This window comes from Manacus candei, unplaced genomic scaffold (assembly GCF_025592945.1).
Source record: "Manacus candei isolate 608988 ecotype Guabito, Panama unplaced genomic scaffold, ASM2559294v1 h1tg000049l, whole genome shotgun sequence".
In the NCBI taxonomy this organism is placed as follows: Eukaryota; Metazoa; Chordata; class Aves; order Passeriformes; family Pipridae; genus Manacus; species Manacus candei.
In genome coordinates this window covers 16,949,662-16,973,157 of record NW_026138097.1, presented here as the reverse complement: position 1 = coordinate 16,973,157, position 23,496 = coordinate 16,949,662, and the positions used below count along the sequence as shown (strand labels likewise).

The window sequence follows — 23,496 nt, the reverse complement described above, 5'->3', positions numbered from 1 at the left end:
TACCTTATACATACAAAACCTGCTATCATCAGTCAAGTCTTTTCAGTAAACTAGTTAATGCTGAATATTTCTGCCCATTTACAACAGGGTAATAAATATGCAAAAAAAAAATAAAGTGGTTATTTTGTATTCAAGATCCCATTTCTAATTAACTTATCAAGCCTATTATACAGCCTCCTCAAGCAACAGTGGGGAAAAAAAAGAAAAAAAAAAAACAATCCAGCACATTAAAAATTCTAGTGGGCATGCAACTGCACCATGCTATGCCTGCAGCTCTGCTACTCCAAGATGTACTCTTGCCTGTTCTCAAATGCTAAGATTGAGCTTGGTGCTTACGTGAAAGATATAAAACCAAGGGCAGAATGCTGCCAGAAATAATCTCTAGCAATTACTAGTAATTTAGTAAGTGATATAGATCATCCTTCACAACTTTACTGAATAAATTCCCTAGAAAAGCAGATTGTCAAGGTGACACCAAAATGAAAGCTCAGTTCACTTACCAACTATTACAAGTCTCGTTGTGCTTTTTGCAAGATTGGGACTGTTGATCTGAGTTTTGGCTGAATTCCATACCTGCATCTCCTTTGCATCCCTTTGCCACTGCTAAATGCTATTAAACAACCAACGTGTTACGTCAGTGTCCCCTGGGCCTAACATCAACACGGATCAAAACGTTTCCCCAGTGCAAAGTCAGTGAAAAGCAGCTGGAATCCTTCAGAATAAAGTACTGCTCTTGTCATAAATGAGTACTTGCCACTGAAGCAATTTCAAGTTAAAGAACCATCAGATTGCTGTGCAAACAAGTTAATGCAATTTACATTGCAGTATTTTAAGGAAAGAAATATTTCTCATTAGTAATAACGTATGTGCTCAGTTGCAAATGTCCAACTATTATGCTTCCAGATGGAGAGGGACAAAGCGTTTATATTTTGTATGCATCTCCAACCTCTTCTGTACCAAATGTAGAGGAAGATGAGGTTTGTTCTGCTCATCAGTTTCTAAAAATATAAGAATTTTCTTCTCTGAAAAAAGTTTCTCTTTAATTCTTTAATAAAGGTTCTACCTATAAATTTCCAGTATCTTCTCTCCACATAACTCTCTTACTAACATTTTCCTGTAAATCAAGAAATCTACAACTTACCTGAAGGGAAAGTTTTATCCTGTTGCAGTAGTATGTTCTTTACAATTGTGTGTAAGAGAACAGTGATTCTGTCTGGTAGAAAGTTGAGATACTAGGTTCTTTATCCCCACGGGTTTTTTAAACCATCACAGGCAAATAATAAATGTGGAGTCTTGGAGTAAAACCATTTTAAAGTGAGCAATTTCTGTTTGGGTAAATAAGGTTCAGATGTACTTAACCACTGAATTTTCAAGTCAAGTTTATTTGATGTCATATTTCAATAGTTTCTATTTTTACTTCAACATTGAAGAATATGATAATAGACACATTTTGTTATAAAAAGTAACCAGGAAGAAATTTAGTGAATATTTTTTACCACATTGAATGCCACAGCATCAGTAGATTTTCTTGAATCATTTACTGTTTTATACAGACTGTATTAAAAATGAAAGATGTAATACACAAACCACCTGTAGGGTTCACTGTCAGCTTTGACGCTTTTCAACAGATTCTGTCTTGAAATATCAAACTCTTCATTAGTAAGTAAGCAGAATGTATGAGCAAGAGGTAACCAGACCAAAAATAAACATGTCCAACCTTTGTGCAAGATAAATCTCCACGATACTCTCAGCACACTGAAGTTACCACCTGTACCATACCGCACACAAAGTAGTTTGGAAAGACCATACTGAGTTCTTTTAATTGCCACATAAGGGCCATTTCTTCTCTTCTTCCAGATAATCCTTGGCTTTCAGCACAAAAGCCTGACCATGCCAACAGCTTCTTTATTTGCTGGGATGCTCAGGTGGAAGTTTAAGCATGAAGAACCTAATGTTCCACGAGGAGTAATTTGAAGGTAAAGATGGGCTGGGAAGTGGTTAATGAGGTTCCTGAACCCAGGTAATATTTCCTAATATGTTTTCAGAGAAGTTGTTTGCCAGGGAAAGAAGAGCAGCAAAAACTACAGCCAAATACCTCACCAGCGTGAGGTCAGTGTATGTGAAGGTCCAAGCTCTTCTTCTGAATGCTGTAATAAAACAGAAATGTATCTATCATTACTACCATCAGTAGCAGTGAACGAACACCACACAAGCACAAGCAGTCAGTCTCTAGCTGTAGTGTTCACAAATCCAAAACAGCCAAACAGTAGGTCATCTTTCTCAAGATCTCATGGCCCTGACCAGTAGCAGAGCTAGACCAGAACACAGCTCTCCTGTTCGATTTTGGTTATAGCTAGCTGTATTCACAAGTGAGGGGTTCTAGACCTAAAATACCTCTCCTTTTACACAAGCAAGTGACACCTTCCACCATTTTTCCCCTACCACTGGAGTAAGTTAGTGGAGTTTTCACCATGTTTTCAGCAGTATTTCTATTTCAGTGTCAGTTGTGCAGCTGTGGATATTCTTCTGGATATATCTATTCTTTGAAAATAAAACCTCTATACAGGCAACAAAAGAGCTAAACTCCTACAAAAAAAGTGTCCCAATTTACTTTTTAGTCTTAACAGGACTTACATGCACTTTGAATAAAATTGCACCAGCATGCAACCACATACACCAGAGATGCACATATTTGCATGTGCACATAATTCTAGCTCAACGTACTGAAAGCTGCGAACTGCTCGGAATATACTGAAAAGTTCTGAACTTGCATTTGGCATTTATTCTACCTATTCTGTACTATGACTGAGGGACATACCTCAAACTAAAGAACTTAACCATATCAAGTTAATCCTTGACAAATACTGTCCAGGATTCATTCTATATTAAAATGTGAGGTCTGCCATATACTTACTATTGGTCAAAATTGTGCCCTGAGACAGTGGAATTATCATCTCATACTAATCAAAACCTCAGTTCTATCAGATTCAGGAAATACCAAATCTAAAATCTAAACCTTTGGGTTCTGACACTTCCCTCATGCAAGATCAACCAAGAATACAGCTGTACACAGGCTACAAGAGAACCCAGACTCAGACTTTTGGGTTAATCTCAGCATTTACCTAACATGAGACTCCAAAACTTACCAATTTATGACATAAGCTTCTCTGAATTTTGGGTTTCTCTCAAACAAATAGAGTATCTATTTATTTTGACAGCAACTCTCTGCAGACCTATCAGGTAAGATAGTAAAACAATTCATCTACAGGAGGATTCAACCCACATAGTCAACAGATGTATTATCTTCTACATTTCCTCTGTAAACTTAACTGTAGGCAGGCAGTAAGAAATCCTAATAGGTGAATTAGCCCACACATTTAAATAATATCTCATATGAAATTAAGACATATTGTAGGAATGCCCATCATTCTCCATTGAATACAGAATGGAATCTACAGAGAGGTCAGATTAAACAATTAAGTTGGCTAAAACTAAATTTTAGACTTAGCAATGTATACACCATATCAGTTTAAAAACTTCATGGTTGGTGATGCCAATATTTACGGGTTTTCTACATTTGGGGTAGTGGTGTTTGGTGGTGGTGTTATTACAGGAATGCACCAAGCAAAAGACCTGAGGCACCCTGAAGTATGCTTAACTTAAGAGAAAAGCATACCTTAACACTCCTTTTCCCTCACACCTAACAAGAAATTTAACTGGTTGACCTAGCATAGAAAAACATGCATTTTCAAGCTAAGATTTATACAAAGGATGAAACATTTTCCCATAAATTATTCTTAAAGCAGCACAGAACCCTCCCTATCTCTACTATCATCAGGATTGCACAATTTCCATGAAATCTTCTTGCAGTCTTTGACAGCAAGACTACAAAAAATGTGAACCCGTTGGATTCTGTGCCATCAGAAGCAGTCATCTGCCTCTTCCAAGTCACTAAGTAAGGCAGATATCTCAAGCAAATTTACGTCTCCTCTTCTACATAGCTCTAACCTCTTGATAAGACAAAAGCATTAAAGACTAACTGTTGTGAACAGCCCAGTTGCAAACATGTACATATATATACCTGTCAGTACATGTAGAGATACATTCTTTTGTAACTGAGTATCCGTAAGCAATTTATATTTATTCCTGAACTATATCAAAATACAGTAAAGATTTAGAGATCACACTGCTCTGTATATTTCACCACTGCAGTTATGCCATCCTTAGTCTTGTTTACATTCAGACCCTTTATACCTTGCTGTTGAATACAGCACACTGAATCAGCAAATGGGTTCTGTGTTGGTGTAAAGAATATGCTTAGGGGCTAAGTTGGGTTTGTTTAGGTTTTTTTTTCTTTTTTTTTTATTTATTATTCCTACACTTCATTGTATTTTTGATACAATTTCTGAAATAGAGAGTGCTACATTCTATTGTGCTTAAAAATCTTAGGACTATTACAGAACCAAAATAAATTACTTAAGAAACAACAAAACCAAAACAACCCTAACTGTATTTAACCAATTTGGGCAAATTGTTTCATAAGTGGCAATTTCAAACATCCAAACTATTTAGGTCTGGAACACTACGCAGAAATGAACTAAATATTTTTTAAGTATAGATTTCACATACAATGGAAGAGTACTTTCAGATGGTGTTATCATTTACTCTTACAGACACTGGTTAAAACATTCACTTCCTGATCCCATAGACTCTCATTATATAATGTTTTAAATTTATATAATCTTTTAAATTTATTAAAGAAGAATTCTATTAATTTCAAATGGAACCAGTTTTACAGCAAAAGTTTAGCATGCAAGTGTTTATAATATGACAGCTAACATGCATATAACAGGGCAAAGTAGGTTGGTGGAAGGAGGCATATTGACAATTTGAAAGAAACAAAATCATTGGTTCCTGTAAGTAGGGCTTATTACAAGTAAGTGAAAAAGTATATGCTTTTAAAGTAACACTGCAAAAAGAGACGAAATATCATGGCAGGTATTACAGAATGATTTGTCTCAAAAAAGGATGCTTAGTAGTACAGGACTTAATGACAGCTCCCTGCCATGCTTAGTTGTATCCAATAACTAAACAAATCATTGCAACAAGGCCAGTAAGTGATCATTTCATTATAGGAATTTCCTTCGGTTTTTGTTACAACATTTGGATAATGTTTACAATTCTGCATTTTCCCACAAAAACTAGGAAAAAGCATTTTTTTCCTGTTATTCCATTACCAGATACTGAACACCTCTTGGTGAAGAGAGAACTTACTTTAAGCTCAAGGTATTTTATCACTTTTGATAGATGCATTTCCAGTTTTTAATTCTGGCATCAAAAGGCTCTCCAAAAGGAGCACTGGCTTCGTAATCAGAATTACCTTTATTATAAGAGCTCAAGAACCAGAGTAAACTAACCTTTTTTTTTTTTTTGTTACACAAGTAACAAACCAAAACTAATCAAGCTGTCTTTCCACCAACCACTCAAGAAGTGACTCATGGGCATTAGCTTATCTTAGTTTAAACCTTTTAGCTTTAAAACAAAAAAAAATAAACAAAGCAAAGAGTACATTATTTAGTGTAAAGAGTTTAGACACACACAAATTTAACATTTAAAGGCTGCTAAGCACATACTTTCAACATGTACTTTGGTTTTACTAAGACCAGCTCATGCTCCCACTTATCACATGACACACTCTGCTACCACTGCAAAATGAGATGTGCTAGCACTATCAAAAAATGTGATCATTTCCTCAATCTGTGGGAGGGTGGAATCAAAACACTACAGACAAAGCTGCAGACAAAATCAGAGTGAAAAAGCAATGTGGTGCACCTAAAACACCAAATAAGACAAAGTTAGTGAATGAACACATTTTTGGGTTTTTTACCTAAGTCTGAGTACCCTTTCACACACAGGCACAGGTACTGTCACCTTCTACTGGATATTTTTGTATTTACCCTGTTAGTGTTCCATACATCTTGCAGCACAGTCTATGTGGTAGTTAAATACAGAAAGAGCTGTAAATAGGGGGCAGAAAGCAATTCCCTTAAACAAAAAAGCCTTCATAGAGCCAAGGTCCCAACACCAGTATATGTAAATGTAAATGCTTGACTTCGGTAGGAGTGCCTACCTTAAAGTGTGGGGGTTTGTTGTTGTTTTTTCAAAGCCAAGAAATGTACAGAATTTGTCTGACAGAGGGATTGTTTACAGTTACTAACTACATGAACGAAGTCAACATTCACATGGTGTCTCACTAGCATGTGTTTGCAAGTGCCACTATAGAGGCACAAGAGCAGACCTCACATTTGAAAGCTTTCTTGCCTTCCAGGAAATGGAAAGCAAAGGACGTTGTATCTTCCAGGGGAACACAAAGTGTGTGGGGGAAATTCAGAAAGGTATCACCAGATTAGCATTTATAGCACATCCTCCAAGCCACAGCTCATCTTTTATATGATCCTGTTGCTAATGAAGCATGATCTTAGATAATGGTCTGGGCAGTAAAAGGTCGTAGTCTGTTTTACCAGTAGCAGACCTACCTCATCTAAATTTGGCTTCAACCATAAGTCTGATCGAGAAAGACTGGTCAGAACCATTTCAAAATTTAGTTTTGATCTTTTTTTCTGTAAAGTTCAGAGGGACAACTTTTGGTGTACTCTGTCACAAATTGAAAACAAACAAATCCCCCACAAAGGGGAAATGTAGCAGAACAGGAAATTTTCAAGAAGCGATAGGAAATTACATTAAGGTAAAGGCATTTTAACTTAATGAAGAAAACACATGAAGAATTTTCTCTAATGATAGCAAGGACAATATTTAGGTCACAATGAAAAAGGAAAACAATGACTTTCAATAATAAAAACATTGAGATGTATATTCTTAAAGAACTAGCTTCCCCTTTCATTTACATTCCCACTGATAAATTTTAATTTACAATATTTAACTTCGCATTTATACGATAATTCTGAAAAATCAGTCTTACAGTGGAAAACCTGAAATGAACCTAACCACAGACTAAAAAAATGAAATGGAATCACAGAAAGGTCAGGGTTGAATGGAGATCATTCAGTCCAGCCTCCAAATAGGCAAACTTATTTTCATTTTTATAGCCAAAAGTAAAATAAATACCAATGAAAACATTTGAGTCAAAAAAAATAAATAGTGAGAAATGAACAAATTTTAAGAATCCTTGGTGTTAAGTCCTAACTCCAACCCTGGTATAGTAACAATTCTCCTCAAGACATTTCACACCAACATTATTACAAGAAAGTCTACTGTGCCAATTTTATTACTGTTATCTTTCAAGAATTACTGCAGGGGATATCACATTGCAAGACTACTGCATAGCCAGCATTCTTTATGCTTACCCCCAGTTGTCAACAGGGAAGTAAACAGGAAAGGGCTGATGACATTTTCAGGAGCAATTGTCAATGGCTTGGTTATCTAGACAATAAATTATATTTTCATAGGTAATAAGCAGCTTCCTAAAACGAATTACATGTGTTTGCTGTGGGTCACATAAGTGGTCATCAGCATAACAAGGAATAGGAGGCAGTTCTAGACTTGCAATTGTTCTTCTAGTCAGTAACTTAATGTCTTCATTTTTTGCATAAGTTTAATTTATTTTGTATGGGTTTGGTCACTTGTCTACTTATGCACCTAAACACCATCAACAGTGCCTAGCCACACTGCCTAGCCAGGCTCCCAGCATAAGTCAGTTGGCACTTTTTTGTCCATCACTCTCCTTCTTCTGTACCTTTAGAAGCCCTGTCAGTTGCCTTCCACATAAGCTAAGAATATTTAATAGAGCAACTGTCTGTCTTTGAAGACACAGCACACTTGCCACCACAGAGATTGAGAGCCATCTGTCCCAGTAGCATGAGACGTCTATCAGCCCCCTTCACACCTATGTTTCCTGCCAGACATCTGCCTACTCTCCTCTGTCACCATGTGTGATGCCATGTCTCCAACACTATGGGATGCAGCACCACCCACAATGCTCAAGTGTTGGGAGCGCTGCACTCCTGCCAAACGCCTGCAAGAGTATTCCATCTCTTCAACTTGACAGGAAGTTAATTCTGCCAATGTGGACAAAGGTGGATATTCCCTATTCACTACGCTGCCAGGTCCTATAGGACAAGTTCTCCACAAGCTATTTTATTTAAATATTACCACAAGCATCGAATTGGCCCCACTATCCTGTCCACCCACCCACTGCACATAACAAGTAGCAGTTTTCACAACGCCATTAACACAACATAGCACGTTTCCATCCTATTCGTTCAGCTAAACTTATTTTCTAATCCTATAAAATGCTCAGTTCAGAAGAAAGGAGGAAGGCTTTACTTTTTAAATACCAACAAGATGGCGTAGATCCAACAGTTCCAAGCAGACAGTGCTACAAAGTACTTTCTTCAGTGTAATTCGGAATTTCTAATGCAAGTGCCTTTTCTGGTAGAACGGTAGACTTAATATAACCATGGCAATACAAAGTCTATGTAAACAAATCACTTGACTGAGGCAGAAAGAACCCCAGAGCATAAGACACAGAGAGGCTGGGCCTTTGACAGAGATTCAACATTAAATTTCAAAACAAAAAAACTGAAGCAGGAAGCTTTCCAGAAAATGAAAGGGAATGTAGTCAAGGTGGTAAAACAATTCTGTTATACTGAAAATCTTGAAATATGCCATTATGTGCAAGATAATTTTAAAAGTTTTGAGAAGACATTCCTATTTCTTTCCTAGTCATGGACTACCAAAACAGAAAAAGACTTATGAACTGGTTAAAGTCCACATCCCTCTGAACTAGCAGAGACATCCTTTTCAGTTAACAAGCCAGCAACATAAGCTATCCTTGTCTTTGCAGTATCTATATCTTTAGATAGGTGTCTTCTGAACACAAACCCTAAACCAGGATCAAATATATCCTTAAAGATCAATATGCCTAACTGCCATTAAAAAAATCCCAAAAAACATTTCTGTTAAAAATTTGCCTATTTTGTTAAATCAGGATCACAGTGTTTGGTTTTTGCATATTCAACATAAGAGGGAAAATTACCAGTAGGGGAAAAATACCCCTTTTCTCTATAAATTTTTTTCATGTCACAAAAGAATCACTCCTACACAGCATTCAATATTCAACTGTACAGTACTTTTTTTTTATCTCCCTAAGCAGTTTACCTAAGTGGTAACATAAAGAAGACATATATGTAATCCACCTGTATGCATTTGCATCTGCTGTATCAGAGAGACCTTGTTTCCTACACACAGTGCTGGCAATGAAAGGCTTTCATTCCAGCATGCATTCCCATGTGTTTCTGCAGAGCTAACTCTAAGAATGCTTCCTGTCAAAAAGGAAATGAACCTTGTCACAGCTGGAAAATCATCATCTATTCTCCCTGTATAAGTGGTCTGAAGGGATTACATTTCTCAGTTACTGTGTTAATTTAGGCTTTTAATGCCTTTTATCATGAGTATTTAATGCTATTAGTTAGGAAAGATTGATATCACTATGGAGAAGAGCACAAAGATTCCTATCAAACCTATATACAACGAAATACTTCAGTCACTAGTTTATTAATTTTCAATTATTTACTTATATTCCCAAAATGATAGTTTGCTGTGTCAAATTAATTTACTAGCAGCCAATACTGCATAACGCAACATGATCATATCAGATTGTGATATTTTTATGTTTGAATGGTCCACCTAAGTTTCCTAGAAATTATTTGTCTCTGCTGTGTAATCTGCTACTCTTTCAGGTCTGCAAGTGGAATTTATTTAAAAGGGGGGGGAAAGCATACGAAAATTAGGGATGTGCTTATACACAAAGAGGATTCCTAGGAATTAAAATTGTAAAACATTTGAAAAGACCGATGCAGATCACAGATGCGGTGTTCCAAATTCCTTGATTTTCCAGATTCTTCCCCATACCATGCTTAGAATACCTCAAAACCATATAGATCTAAGCACTTAGAGTTCCTCAAATTTCAGCAACAGAGGAAGCACTGGCTATTCACAAATTCAAACACAAGTCTTTAATGCTGTAAAGTCACATCTTTAACACACAGTAATTTCAAAGGGAGAAAGACAAGCACAGAAGTTTAAAATCTTTGCCTTGTGGAAGTCAAGTATAACAGGTTTGAAAAGGTGCACCTCTACCCAGATTATTGACAAGCACTCAGCAAAAGGACACATACCTGTAAATAATTAATTACTGAGTAAATACTATTTCTAAATACATGCATTACATTCACATGTTGGATGTAATAAACAGGATTACTCATTCTTTAAACACTTTGTAATGAAAACACAGCTATTTTCACAACATTTATGAAGGCAATTAAAGTCCAGCTATTTTGAAAACAAAGCATTTTAAAAAACAAGGAAATTAGTTGATATTATACTCAAGAATTCTACTGGTAAAAGTATTTCTCCTAATTCTAAAGTAAGAGTGAATCATACAGTTGATATTTTATGCAACAGTGTTCAAACAAGAAAGATGCAAAAGGGGATTTAATCTTCAGCTGTTTGTGTGGATTAACATTTTCTTGCACAACAAAAACGAAGCTTACATTGCTCAAAGAATAAAAGCCCTTAACTTACATGAGAGAACTTAACTACTCAGGGGAGTTGTTGAAGTGTTTGATGAAGAGAAGGTGCTAAAACAATGACCTCAGTAGAACCAAGGGCCAATGTGGAAAAATCTAGGATTTAAACAGCAGGCTTCAAGATGAAAGCCAACTCTGAAAGTCAAGCTGTGCCATTCTGTGTAACTATTTGTAATAATTTCCCCCGCTTCCCTGAACATTTGTCATCTTTAAAGTAGAAAAACCATCACAAAAAACCTCCCAAAAAGTCAAAGATCTAGAGTTTTAACTCCTACACGATAGGCAGAACTTTTTTAGAGCTACAAAGCAGAGCCCAAAAATGCAGAGGCTATTTTCTGTAATACTCTTGTGAATCCAAGTGTAGTTCAAAGGGGTAACATACCAATTCATGGACTTGGAAAATACTTTTTGTTTCCATTTCTACTCATTTAAATGAGAATTATAACTGTATATTCAATGCATTTAAAGTCATTTCATAATGACTTCATAGAACAACCTTTCTGAAATGCTTTGTAGAAAAGTAATGCTTTTTGGAATTTCTAGCTATTTCAATTACTCTTTAAAAAGAAAGTGTAAGCACAACTGCCTATTTCCAGCCCATTTAATAGCTTTAAATGAAAATTTCAGAATTCTGATAAAGTTACCATCGTAGGCAGCACTAGCAGTGCCAAATCCCCAGAAATAGACATGTTCTCTTTTTTTGAAGGAGAAAAGGAAGGTTGGTTAAGTCTTCTAAAGTTAAGGGACAAAAGTCCAAAGGAACCTGGAATATGGATGATTCAGCCTTTCATTCCTGACATATAGATAAGGTGTATCCATCTATACAGTGGGACATTCTAACCCATTTAGACCAAAGGGTCTTGAATTCCCTTGATCAAGTTTTAGACTCCATAAAGGTCCCACAAGCATTATAACACTTAGGATTTTAATGAAAACCATTAAGGCAAGACTATCAATAAATCGGTCCTGTTAGGAATCAGCTTCATTCTTCCCAGTTAGCTTTTGAACGCTGATTACAGGAGTTGACATTCATAGATGCCACTATGATCTGCCCTTCTTTTATAGGAACTCTTGGATAGAACTCAGCAACTGAAAAGAATAGACTGCCCTCTCTCTGTGGCTTCTTGCTAACTACTTGATCTCTAACTTAAACAGAACCACAGCCAAACATTTTCAAGAAATTCACAGTGATAGGTAATAGTCAGCATTTTCCCATACAGTCACAAAAAAACCCCACTATACTCCCAATCAGTAATGTGGTATGCCTCCATAAAGTTTTAGATGACAAAACTGTACTTTGTGGCTGAAATAAGGCAATAAAATTTGGTTATATTGTTTAGCATCACTAGAATTCCCTGTGAATTCAGAACTTTAACTCCCATGCTCTGTCAGCAGTACACACAAGCCACCCTTGTACATGAATGCATTAATTATACATGAATTAAAAGCATCATTAGCTTTAGTGTATCCTCAGATTTATTTTCTGATGAGAGAAAAACGTCTGTGAGAACACTATTCTGAATTGTGATATTACATTAACTTGCAACATAGAAAATAAATATTTGAAACACATTAAGTAAGACTTAGGTGACATTAATTAATATTGTCATGGGGTTTGGTTGTTTGGTTATTTTATCCTTTAAAATATACCCAGAACTAATTGCCACAGTCATAAAAATCTTAAACCTTCATACAGAACTGCGCTTTTTATAAACTTGACATAGATTTTGCTAAATAAATTTTACTGCTTAATATCAAAAAGAATGAAGACTTCCAATTCGTACATTCCAGCTATCCTTGTAGCAAAATAGGTAGAAATCATCATTTTAAACTCTCACATCGGTATGTAGCTCACACTGAGGATCTCAGGCAAAAAAGAACACTAGAAAAGCGTTTGAAAAGGAAAAATTCCCCTCGGACGTTGTTCATTTGCTGCCCCCTCCTGGCGAAAAACAAACAAAGCGCAACAAGACAACAAGGAAAAACAGCCGGTTTTCCAAGTCCCGTTAGGAACACTTCACTGGTAACCCTGTGACGGCAGACCTTTCTCAGTCTAAAAGAATTTCTTAAAGTTTTACAGCGTCAATAGACTCTCAAATATGCTTCCCAAGTGACTGCGTGAGGCATAACGAGAGACAAAGAGACAAAGAGACAAAGAGAAAATGAGGCTACTTTGCCGGGACAAAGAGAAAATGAGGCTACTTACTTTGGCACACTGGAGCTCTGTGTGGTAGCACAGCCCGGGTGCCTGGAGTCACAGTCAGCATGGCAATGTTGTCTCGAGGCCATTCTGCCATCAGCTGCTCATTCCGTGCCGCAGGACACACAGCTGGCTGGAGCTGTGTGCAACTGAGCTCGCCACAACTGGAGACAGATCCTGTTCTGCCGCGGGGTCAGAGCCTTCTGCAGAAAGAATTAAGAGACAGCCACGGGCAGGTACTACGGCTAATTGCTGGTTTCAGGAGTTTGCACTTCAGGGGGGCTGTAAGAAAGAAACAGTGTTGGCATGAAGTTTGTTTTGCTGTACAAAACTAAGTCAAGCAAAGCTCAAGTCAGGACTAGGTATGAACAGTTCAAGTTCTTAATCTTTACGGTAATTACAAGCAGCATTGCAGGGAGAGGTCCAGAGACCCAGTCCAAAATGTGCCCTTTGCTTTCGAAACAGAAAGGAAGTGCGTTCATCAGATGACATGTTTAACATGTAACCTCAGAAAAAATTTGGATGGTCATACTCCACTGGTTCAAAAATAACTGTGGCAATGATACAATAATGTAATGTGCTTAACCTTATACTTCTCCAACTTAAAACAGAGGCAAGTTTTGTTAACTGACTGCTTCATTTAAAAAACAACAAAAAAACAAACAAAAGATGGATGCCTAAGTGAAAGGTATATCAGCAGCACTCTGGTCTACTCACTACCTACTAACAGAGTTGCTAGCTTACTTCAAGTAATTAGGCCTTTGACTAACCAAATCCAAATTCCACTTTCGCCTCTTTTTTTAATTGTACCAATTTCAGCAAGCTCCTAAACCATGTGTTTATTTCTTTCCATGCAAGCAATACCAACATCAAACCAGGAAACCCAGACTCAGTATAGATAAATACTTCAGCCCTAGAAAACAGTGGGATAAAGAAGCTATTTGGGGAAAAAAGTTTGACAACTTGAATTAATTTATAATACCCAACTGTAGAAGTGACTTCTCTAGTTAAACTATTGTGAAAACGTTTTCTAATAATGTATGGCCATTAACAACAACAAAGAAAAGAACACGCCCAAAACCAAATTCACATACTTAGAAGAAACCTAGAGAAACAGATGCACACAAACTTCTCTATCTAAAGATTAGGAAAGTTATCAGAATATTTTGTAATGTCAACTCATGGATAGGTGGCTACCAGATATTACTATTTCTTCATCAAAAAGAGAGATCTTTTCAGAATAATAGGGAAGCATCAAATGCCTTCTCAACTTCTCCTTGGAAGAAAGGATGCACTTGAGGTCAGGCATACCTCTTAAAAATATATAAAAATAAGTAAGTAAATAAGCAAACAAATAAATGGGCCAGACTATCAAAAGTTCTCCAATGAAGGAACAAAACAGCAAGTTTTGCTGTAATAGAGGTGGTACCTATTGTAGGTATTGCATTTAAATTAACTTGAATCCTTCTTTCTAGTTGCTTTTGTGTTGGAGCACACAGATTTATCTTCAGGCTTCTTTCTTCTGTCCCTCTCTTTCATTTGTGGGTTTGGTTTTTATGATGGATTTGTTTGTGATGTCCACTCATTTGATGTCTGGTTTTGAATACTTGGTCCCAAAATGAAGACAAAACTGATGTAGAAGTTCTCTGATTTTCCATACTCCTTCAAACTCCTTTTCCACGCTCCTTCAATGCTTCTCTGGATTGCCAATTAACAAATAAATTACATAAACTAATTAAAAAAGAAACACAAAATACACTATCAACCAATATTTTATAATACCATCAGTGATGGAAAGACTTAAAAATCTCAGATATTATACTTTCACGTGAAAGACAAAGTTGTAGAGAAAATAAACCTTGCTCCTCATTTTGTATTATGTTTGTGAAACACACATAAAATAGAGCTTCTCAAAAAAAGCCATTTTTTGGGGTTGTCTTTTGTTCATTTTCTTGTGTTGTCTGTTTTTTACCCTTTAGGACAAAGTTAGATCCAAGTTAAATAGAAGTGATTTTGAGGAAAGAACTGCTCTATTTTACTTTTGCATATAATTGCAAATACAATGAATAGGCAAGTGACTTAGAGAAATGTTTAACTGCCATTCACACACACCCAGGAAGTAGATTGTCATTACTGGATGTACAATTGCATTATAAAATTGCTAAAGTTCTGCTTGGCTCAACAAGAGATAAAACCAAAATTAGGTAAACACAAATTATAATCATAAAAATGACAGCATTTGGAAAGTCACTACTGTGTTTGACATACTTGCCACGACAATAAATATCCCTTTCCTTTCAAAAGTGACAATGCAGGAAGAAAAAGCGTGATTTTCAAGTATCTCATCTGACCTGAATCCATTTGGTTTACCAGATTACTATGTATTTATCATCCAAAAGCTTTATCCAACAACACACATTTTAAGTGGTTGTCTTTTCTAAGTTTCCTCAGCAAAACTTCTAATGATCACTATATGTGTAGATAAAGAACAAACAACTGTTTTACATAATACAGCTACTATATTGCAAGGAATTGACCTATGTCATGAATATCCAAATATTGTTAAAATAGCATATAATTCTAATTACACTGTTAAGACTAATACAAACATCAATGAAATGTCAGCCATTTCCAACCTAAAATATAAGCTTAAGAAACACAGTGCTGCATATATACTTCATAAAACTAGGGGAAAAAAAATCTATTACATGATTGAGAAGAAAGCCAGTGTTTGCTTCAGAGTAAGGGAAATACTTTAATCCACAGCATTATTTGGCATAGAATCACTTAATTTGACATAGTTTGTATATTACTGTTTTTGTATTAGCAACAAAGTAGCAAAGTACCCAAAATTCTCTTTTCCTTCCCCACTAGTTTATAAACAAGATATAAAATCTGATGTTAATTGCTACATAAATAAATCAATCTCAAAACATATCATCTATATAAATAAATCAACTCTGAAGATGATTGGTAAAAACCAGAACCTGGTAATGTGAGACATTTCAGCACACTGCTATTTACAGAAAGAAAAAAATACAGACTTCTTTTCCTCACCCAGTTTCATCAAGCCTTATGTATTAAATTGCCAATTCTTTTTAATGTGATGACACAGAAAGCATCAGATTACAAGAATTGCTGGATTATGGAGTCTCTGGAGACTGAGAGAAAAGGAAGAATAAATTGCCGATTTTGTGACCATTTACAGATTAAAAAATTATTCAAAATCTTATGGGTTCTTTTCATATGTTGTATACAAGACAGCATTATGAATAAACAAACACTTACCTGACCCTCTAATTCAGTGTACACCAGTTTCTCCAGCATGGTTCAGTGGTCAAGGCACCACCAACACATGTAAGGATATTGTGATGGAGCTGAAGCCAGTGACCCTAAAGGGTCTACATGTAACAGGACCTAAGGAAGAAATAGGTGAACTTTTACATAGCCATGTTCTGTATGGTACATACATGGTGTATAGCAATGTACAGCCTAGTAACTCAGAATACACAGTAGCTGCTAAAGAAGATGCCATTTTTTGTAATTTATTTTAGTATGTTAAGATAGACTCATAACATATCTCCCACAACACAAAATACAATCTATATTAAAAAAACTCAAATAAAATTTCAATCCACTGAGATTGCTAAAACAAGAAATAAAAATTAGGAATTGCCAAAATTAAAGTTGCCTTGGTAACCTTAATTTCACTGTTTTTTGTGTATCTTCTCTGTTCTCTAGAGAATAAAAATGAAGCAGTACCCATTCTACACACTGAATTTCAAAAGGATCACTGGAAGCAGAAATTTATATACAGTCAAGTCAGGCAATTGAAGATTTTTCAAGTGTACCCACCCACACAGATGAGTACTTGGCTTTTTAACCTGTGTCAAGAGTTTTCTTAACTTTTTTTTGTGGTTTTGTTTTCTTTTAAATGTTTAACGGGTTTTAGGCTTTATTTTTTAAATCAAAATACCTAAGAAGTTAAAACATAAATTCCAGATTTCACAAAAGGGGATCACATGTATAGGCCAGAAACCCCTGTTGCTTGAACTGACTGTCATTTGAATAACGGCAGCAATAGTACACAGAATTGATTGTGTAGGCTATTATTTTAGTGCTGGTTCACACATCTGAGACTAAATCCTTTCTGTCCACTTCAGACCAAACTGCTGCCCAAGTTATTCTCATTTTCTGAGACTTCTCATTATTTTACTCATTGCCCACTTTGCCCTGTCCCAGTAGCAATTTTCCTAACATGCCAAATTCGGCTTAAGTTCATCTCCTTATTTCAGCCTTTTCCTCTAGTAACTTCTCACAGGTTTTCTAGCTCCACCAGTCTTCAGTATTCAATTTTTTTATATGCTGTCTACAAAAGAATTAAAAATCTTTGCAAGCCAGGTATCAAAGAAAACTGGCAAGTTTTCTCACATCCTGTCCCCACCTTCCTAAAATAGTCTGTCACACCCAGCTTCCTGCAGTAAGGTATCATCTTTCTTCATTGCATTTTTCAGAGATTGTGAGACGCCAAATCTTAACAGATTTTTGCATCAGGAATGTGGCCTTTTGTCTATTCTAATAGATGACACCATCTGAAAAATGCTTATATATTTCCTGCAAGCCATGGACTATTACGGTTTTTTAAATAAAAGGTAACCACAGTCCTATGGTTTCCTCTTGAAAACATTACGAACAGAAGGTTTTCTCCATATGTATTCTAGAAAATTGGCTGAAACATTTTGGTTGATTTGTTCTTAAAGGAAAAGTTTTAGTTGTAGGCAAAGAACATGGTGAGAAATTTCAGTCAAAACAGTTTAAACAAACAAACAAAAAAGCAAGACAGAAGAACCAGTGAAAACAGTATCTTTTAAACAAATAACAACACGGGTAACAGCAGATCATCTAGAGTTAAAAAAAATGCAGTGTGGCTTCATAACTCTAAACACAAAGTGTGCAGTTATAATACAGAAGTAAGATATGTAGGTACATCATAAATTCATTACTGATTTCAGTGAAATGAGCCACCTTTAACATAATATTGGGGAGGGTATGTATATATCAGCATGAAGAAGAACTGCTGCTAGAGATGTACAGCCTTTACCACTATTAAAGAAACTTGGAAAATCAAACATTGATGGTGTAAGAATGCACAGTTCGCCCCCGCTCCATTTTTGTTCACCCTCCAAGAGACAAAGCTAAATAGAGTTCTTTGAAAGTTGCTTTAGGACTTAAGAAGTATTGAAGCTAGGTATAAGAATTGCTCATTTGATGAAGCTGAAGTTAATGTATATTGATTGATAGGCTGCTATACATTTCCCAGTAAGATTCACCTTGCTTCACTTGATGAGATAAACTGAAGACAGTAGTCTGAAATCAGAGACATGGGGACAAGTCTCTTCACATAGCTCTGTTCTACCACAAGTCTAGGTCTTTGTAGGTCAAGATGTGAGGAATTGAAACTGATAACAGCATGAACTGCAACATGCACTTTCAACATTGTTAAATGTCCAAAAAGGAATCAGAAAGAGACTGAACTCTTGGGTCAAAACAGATCTAAATTGAATATAGAACGTGGTCATCATTAAGAGTATTACAATTCTGGTGTTATTCCAGTTACATTGACACAAAGCTAAATCCAGAAAAGCTTCAGACATGAAGCATTCTTCAGCTTCGACATGTTAAGCAGTACAGTATCCCCACCCCCAGTCTGATAATACAACAAACAATAAAAGTGTGATGTAATGCAGTCTTCCTTGTATGAAGAAAGGATACCTGCCTCTTGCAGATGGAAATAAAGCTGTCACTGAGTAAGATGAAGCAAGACTAGTAAGGAAGATAAACTTATCACTACTAACTCAACAAGGAAGAATTTCCTTTTAAACTAACAGACAACTAGCTATGCAACCAAGCAATTACCAATTGCCAAAATAAGCCCATCAGAAACTCAAATCAACATAAAAACTATCAAAAATCCAAGCATCTCATCATGTCCTGCATCCAGATTCCCTGCATTGAGTGTTGTTGCCTTCTTTTTTCCTCTACCTACTTAGCTGCTCAGTTGCTAGCTCAGTGCAGCTGCCACAGCCCACAGTCCACTTTGTTTAGTGCCTTCCAGCAAACTGCAAGAACTGTAAGAAGTTCCTAGTCCTTCCCCCGCCGTTCAAAACACAGTTTCTAATCTACCTTAATGAGTTTTAAAGCCTTCTTCCACCAATTAAAACAAATTTACTTGTACGTACACTTGCACTAAGCAAACATTTAGCAGTGGGGGAAAAAGGGAAAATAACTGGAAAAATCATCTCTGGCATCTTGCATTCAGTACATCGATACAGTTTGAAAATGTAACCGTGGTTCCACAGATGTTTGCAGACCTTAATCCACTCCTTGGCTGTATTAAGGGCCACAGTTTGTTACAACAGGTTAAAATCAGAGTAAATACATTCATTTAAAATAGAAGAAAAACATTTATTCATGTTAAACAATTATTAACATAAACATTCAAACTGAACTCCTATGTAGTTTAAAAGTATTTTGTGTTTATTAAATAACATGACGCCAACTTTGGCTGAGATGCACAGTATTTCAGAATAAAGAGTAATTATTGATTATGAAGACACAATTTGACCATGGGGCCTTTGGCAGCAAATCCAAGGTTAGCTCAGCTCTACGAATGCTTAATGCACTCCCAATGTCAAAACAGAACAAAAACCCAAACCAAAACACAATAACAAGGAGCTCTCAAAGATTCCAAACCACAATTTAAAATGAGTTAGCAAAATATATCCTTACAGTGGAGTTATTTAGATGTAAAATATAAAGCATATGAAAAATATTGAAGGAACAGATACTTAGGAAACATCAAAATACCCAAGCTTCAAAGGATTACTTTTAGTGGCATACACAATGTACTTTACATGTCCATTTTCTTCTAAGTACATTTGCTAACAGTCTAAATTTGGTCTGGAGAAACTACTGGTTGGAGGTTGCCAGTTTTGCAGAAAGGATTTCAGTTTAGCGGGAAATGGAAGCGAGATCACTAATTGTTTCCTGTAAAGGTTTTAATATAAAAATCACTCAACTTTTGTAGCAACTTCTGAACTCTTTTTTTTTTAAGATTTGAGATTCAAAGGCCCAAAGTTATGACAGGCAGCGTGAATAATGTTTCCAGTCTTTTGCATCTATCCCTGATGCAGATAGAAGACTGTCATCATACAGCCTACACAACTATCAACAACTGTTTTAATTTAGGAAAGTGAAAAACAAACATCACATAATCTCATACAAGAATCTCCCAGAATGACAAATTGATAACTTTGTCCCAAGTAAGAAATTAGGAAGCAACTTCAGTATTTTAGCAATTTGTACATGTTTTCCCAGTAACCACTTAGGCTTTCACATAGGTCAAAAGCTACAAGTATATTGTACCAATAACTAGCAATTAACAGCTGAAAGGTGACACTAAGTTAAACACAAGCTTACGCAAGTGCAAAGCTACTTTTAAAACTTGTTTCCAAAACTATCCCCATAGCAAGCAGGAAGGCTCTTACACCCATTGTATTAGCTCTGCAAGCACAACAAATCAGCAAAGGACAGTTCCTTATCATGTTACACATTCTTCCTTTAATGGAAGCTTCCTTTAACGGAATGAAATACCTGAAAAAAGTTTGAAAGTTTCTTAGTTTCTTTAATGTTTCTTCTCCACTTCAAAAATTTATAGAAATTAGCATGCATTAAAGATATATTTAGAAAGGCTTCCTTTGTTCACATTTATCATAAAAATGTAAACAATAATCAGAACAAATATAAAATATTTACAATTCTATACTACTACCGACTATTTAAAAAATATTATTTAACCTATTAAATTTTTCACCAAAAAGCTAAAATTAAGTAAACTTTCTGCATGTTAACATAACAGTGAATGGTAAGTTATAATTTTCAAAATTCATTGCCCCCAGACATAATGGAAATTGTCAAAAGAGTATCTCGAAAAATCTAGTCCCAGGTTTTCTCACTTCAGTTGTAAGGGAGACGGATTTTTGACCCCCACGTCTCCCATCCAAAAGGAATGAAATTACTCATTCAAGAGGCAATTTATAATTTGTTAATAAAAACCAGATATCCTTTCACTTACAAAAGCATAGTTTGTATAAACACTCATGAATCTTTTCGCTGTTGTAGTCAACTTTATTTTGAAATACTGTGAATTGCAGCTGTCTTTCCATGTGGTTTCCTTCCCAATCCCTTAGAGAAGAAGTTATGCTGGCCTGTAGCCTTGTTGTTGGCTTGCAGTCACACACAGTCAAGTGGAGATGCTGTAAGTCCTTGTGAAGCAAATAAAATACTTGTTTTGCTTTTAGATCTAAAAATTACTGTTTTTTCAATCAATTTTTCACCAGAAAGCCTGCTATAACCTTCTATAAGAATTCTATCTCTGGCCCTTTCAAACAGTAAAAAGCCTCATAACAACCCAATGTATGCCAAAGACAATGAAGACATCAAAATTAGACTGTGTAACATATAACCAATCTAAACCCTTCAAAACCTTTACTGCGACACAGATGCAATGCTTGGCCTGGCTACAATTACTGGAAGCCCTGTCATTGCACATTCCCCAATGTTCCTAACACTGTCAGTTTTCTTACCTGACCACTGCCACAAACTCCAGAGCACACCCATGAGACATCACCTTATTTCACAATTCCCTGTTTTTTCACTAGGCCCTACTGAGCAATCAGAACCAAATCAGTAGTTCAAAGCATAAAGCAGGAATTTTGTTCATATTAACAGAAGCAGGCATGGAAACCTTGCTAAAATCAATTAATCACTGCAATCACCCACAACACTGAAAGGTTAACCAGAACAATGCCCAGACTACCTTTGTACACAATTTTTCAAGATTTTTTGACTAAATCCATAGCTTTATTGAGGGCAAAACACTTGGAATTAGTAACAGAAACATTATTTAACTAATGAGAGAAAAAAAAATAAAAAAGTATAATAAGTAAATAAGCAACATCAATAGTTAATGCAAAGGTGAACAGTACGAGAATACTGGAATAATGTCATTTTGTGATTTAGGAGAGACAGAGTATGTTACTCAGTCAAGGTCTTCCATTTATAAATGGAGACGATATTTAGCTATTAGCAGTGTCACAAAGCTTGAAAAAGCTAAAAAAAGCATTAACCTTGATAGAAGTACCTTTACAGTAATGTTAGAGCCATTAAAAAGCTAATAATATTGAAATAATTGGAATATGATGGTCAACTACTCCTAGAAACATTCAGAATCCAAAATATAAAATGAGATAGGATTTTTCAGAATGAAGGAATATCATCTAAATGTGAACATTTACAACATATTTTTAGAATTTTTGCAATTCTTACATTTTCTTTGCTTAAACTAGCATGAAGATATTTTACAGCAGCTTCTGATGGTAACATTTACAGCTCACACTGAAACTCTGTAATAAATTTTGTATTGACCAAATAAAGTTATTTGCACAGATAAGTTTATAGTTGAGGAGGCAACTGTATGAGAATGAAAAACAAAACTTGACTTACTGGCAAAATCACTGTGTGGACATCTAACCATATCTCAATAATGGTAAGCAAGCTACATGAAGATTTCTTATCTGCTCAGTTTCAGAAGACGACAGATACACCAAGCACTGGGACGAGGCTTCCTTTAATGGTTGTTTTTATTCACTCTCCAGGCATCTTGTGACATAAAAGCACTTTCGCAGATGAGGCACTGGTAGGTTTCTTTTATCCGCTTGTGTGATTTTTCAATGATTTTCCATTAAGATCCACATGGTCATGGGACAATAAATACATTTAAAACCACAATCCACATCATGACCCTTTCAATGGATTTGCTCAGCATCTTTTGGCTCTAGTGCTCTATTGCACATATTGCAAAAGTGCTGCCTTCTCTCAGAACCCAGCTTTAAGGCAGAAGCATCTTCCACAGAATGAGCTGACCCTTCACATCAAGCTTGCAGCTATTTTTGTTGTAACATTTACACCTCAATTTAGCTTTAGCGGTTTTTACCTCCCTAGCAAAGGTCTGAGTTCTAACACTGTAAAATGATAGAGATGCTAAGACTCACAGACTGGGTTTCTCCATCCTTTATCTTGGAATATAGAAGTCAGCACTGCAGGGTTCCTCAAGCTGCAAATGAGCTGCTGCTTCTCCAAACAAGGTGTTCACAGAAGTGAGAGGCATGAGGATTATGCTCAGGCTCATGTTACAATAGTGAGGACTCATATTTTGAGGTATCCGATACACAGGCAACTGGACAGTTATTTTTTGCAAGAGTTTATTTGCTTTCATTATTTTCATCTCCCATGCTATATGACTCATTTTCCCTTTCGTCCATTTTAGGATACCCTGAAATTTGACCTGCCATATCTGTCTCACACATTTGAGCATCCTGATCAGGTGCATCCTGATCTTACTTTTGATCCTCCTTATTAAATGGCACAGCTTGCACCTGTATATCTCCACCTGAAATATTTCCACCATACCAGGCAATCTGGGCTTTAAAAAAGCACAGTGGCATGTTGTGATGTCCTTGAGGTGATGGGCAGGTGCATTGACAGAAACCGTTGGTATTTGTAGTTAAATTCATTAATTTTCTGTAGTTGCTAGTAGACAAATCTACAAAAGACAATAAGCAAAAGAGT

The 23,496-nt window shown here is 36.0% G+C and overlaps 1 long non-coding RNA gene across 5 annotated transcripts in view; it reads right to left on the bottom strand.

Annotated features, from left to right (window-relative positions):
• Positions 1-202: 202 nt before the first annotated feature.
• The window catches only part of LOC127476322 (uncharacterized), a 26,578-nt gene continuing 3,284 nt past the window's right edge, over positions 203-23,496 (bottom strand). For 3 of the 5 annotated variants that reach the window (XR_007906555.1, XR_007906554.1, XR_007906551.1), the window contains 5 exons: positions 22,372-23,470; positions 16,096-16,224; positions 14,237-14,538; positions 12,814-13,089; positions 203-2,147 (listed from right to left, as the gene is read on the bottom strand). This is a non-coding gene — a long non-coding RNA (uncharacterized LOC127476322). The remainder of the gene's footprint in view (positions 2,148-12,813; positions 13,090-14,236; positions 14,539-16,095; positions 16,225-22,371; positions 23,471-23,496) is intronic. The other 2 variants (XR_007906552.1, XR_007906553.1) reach the window with 2 other exon arrangements.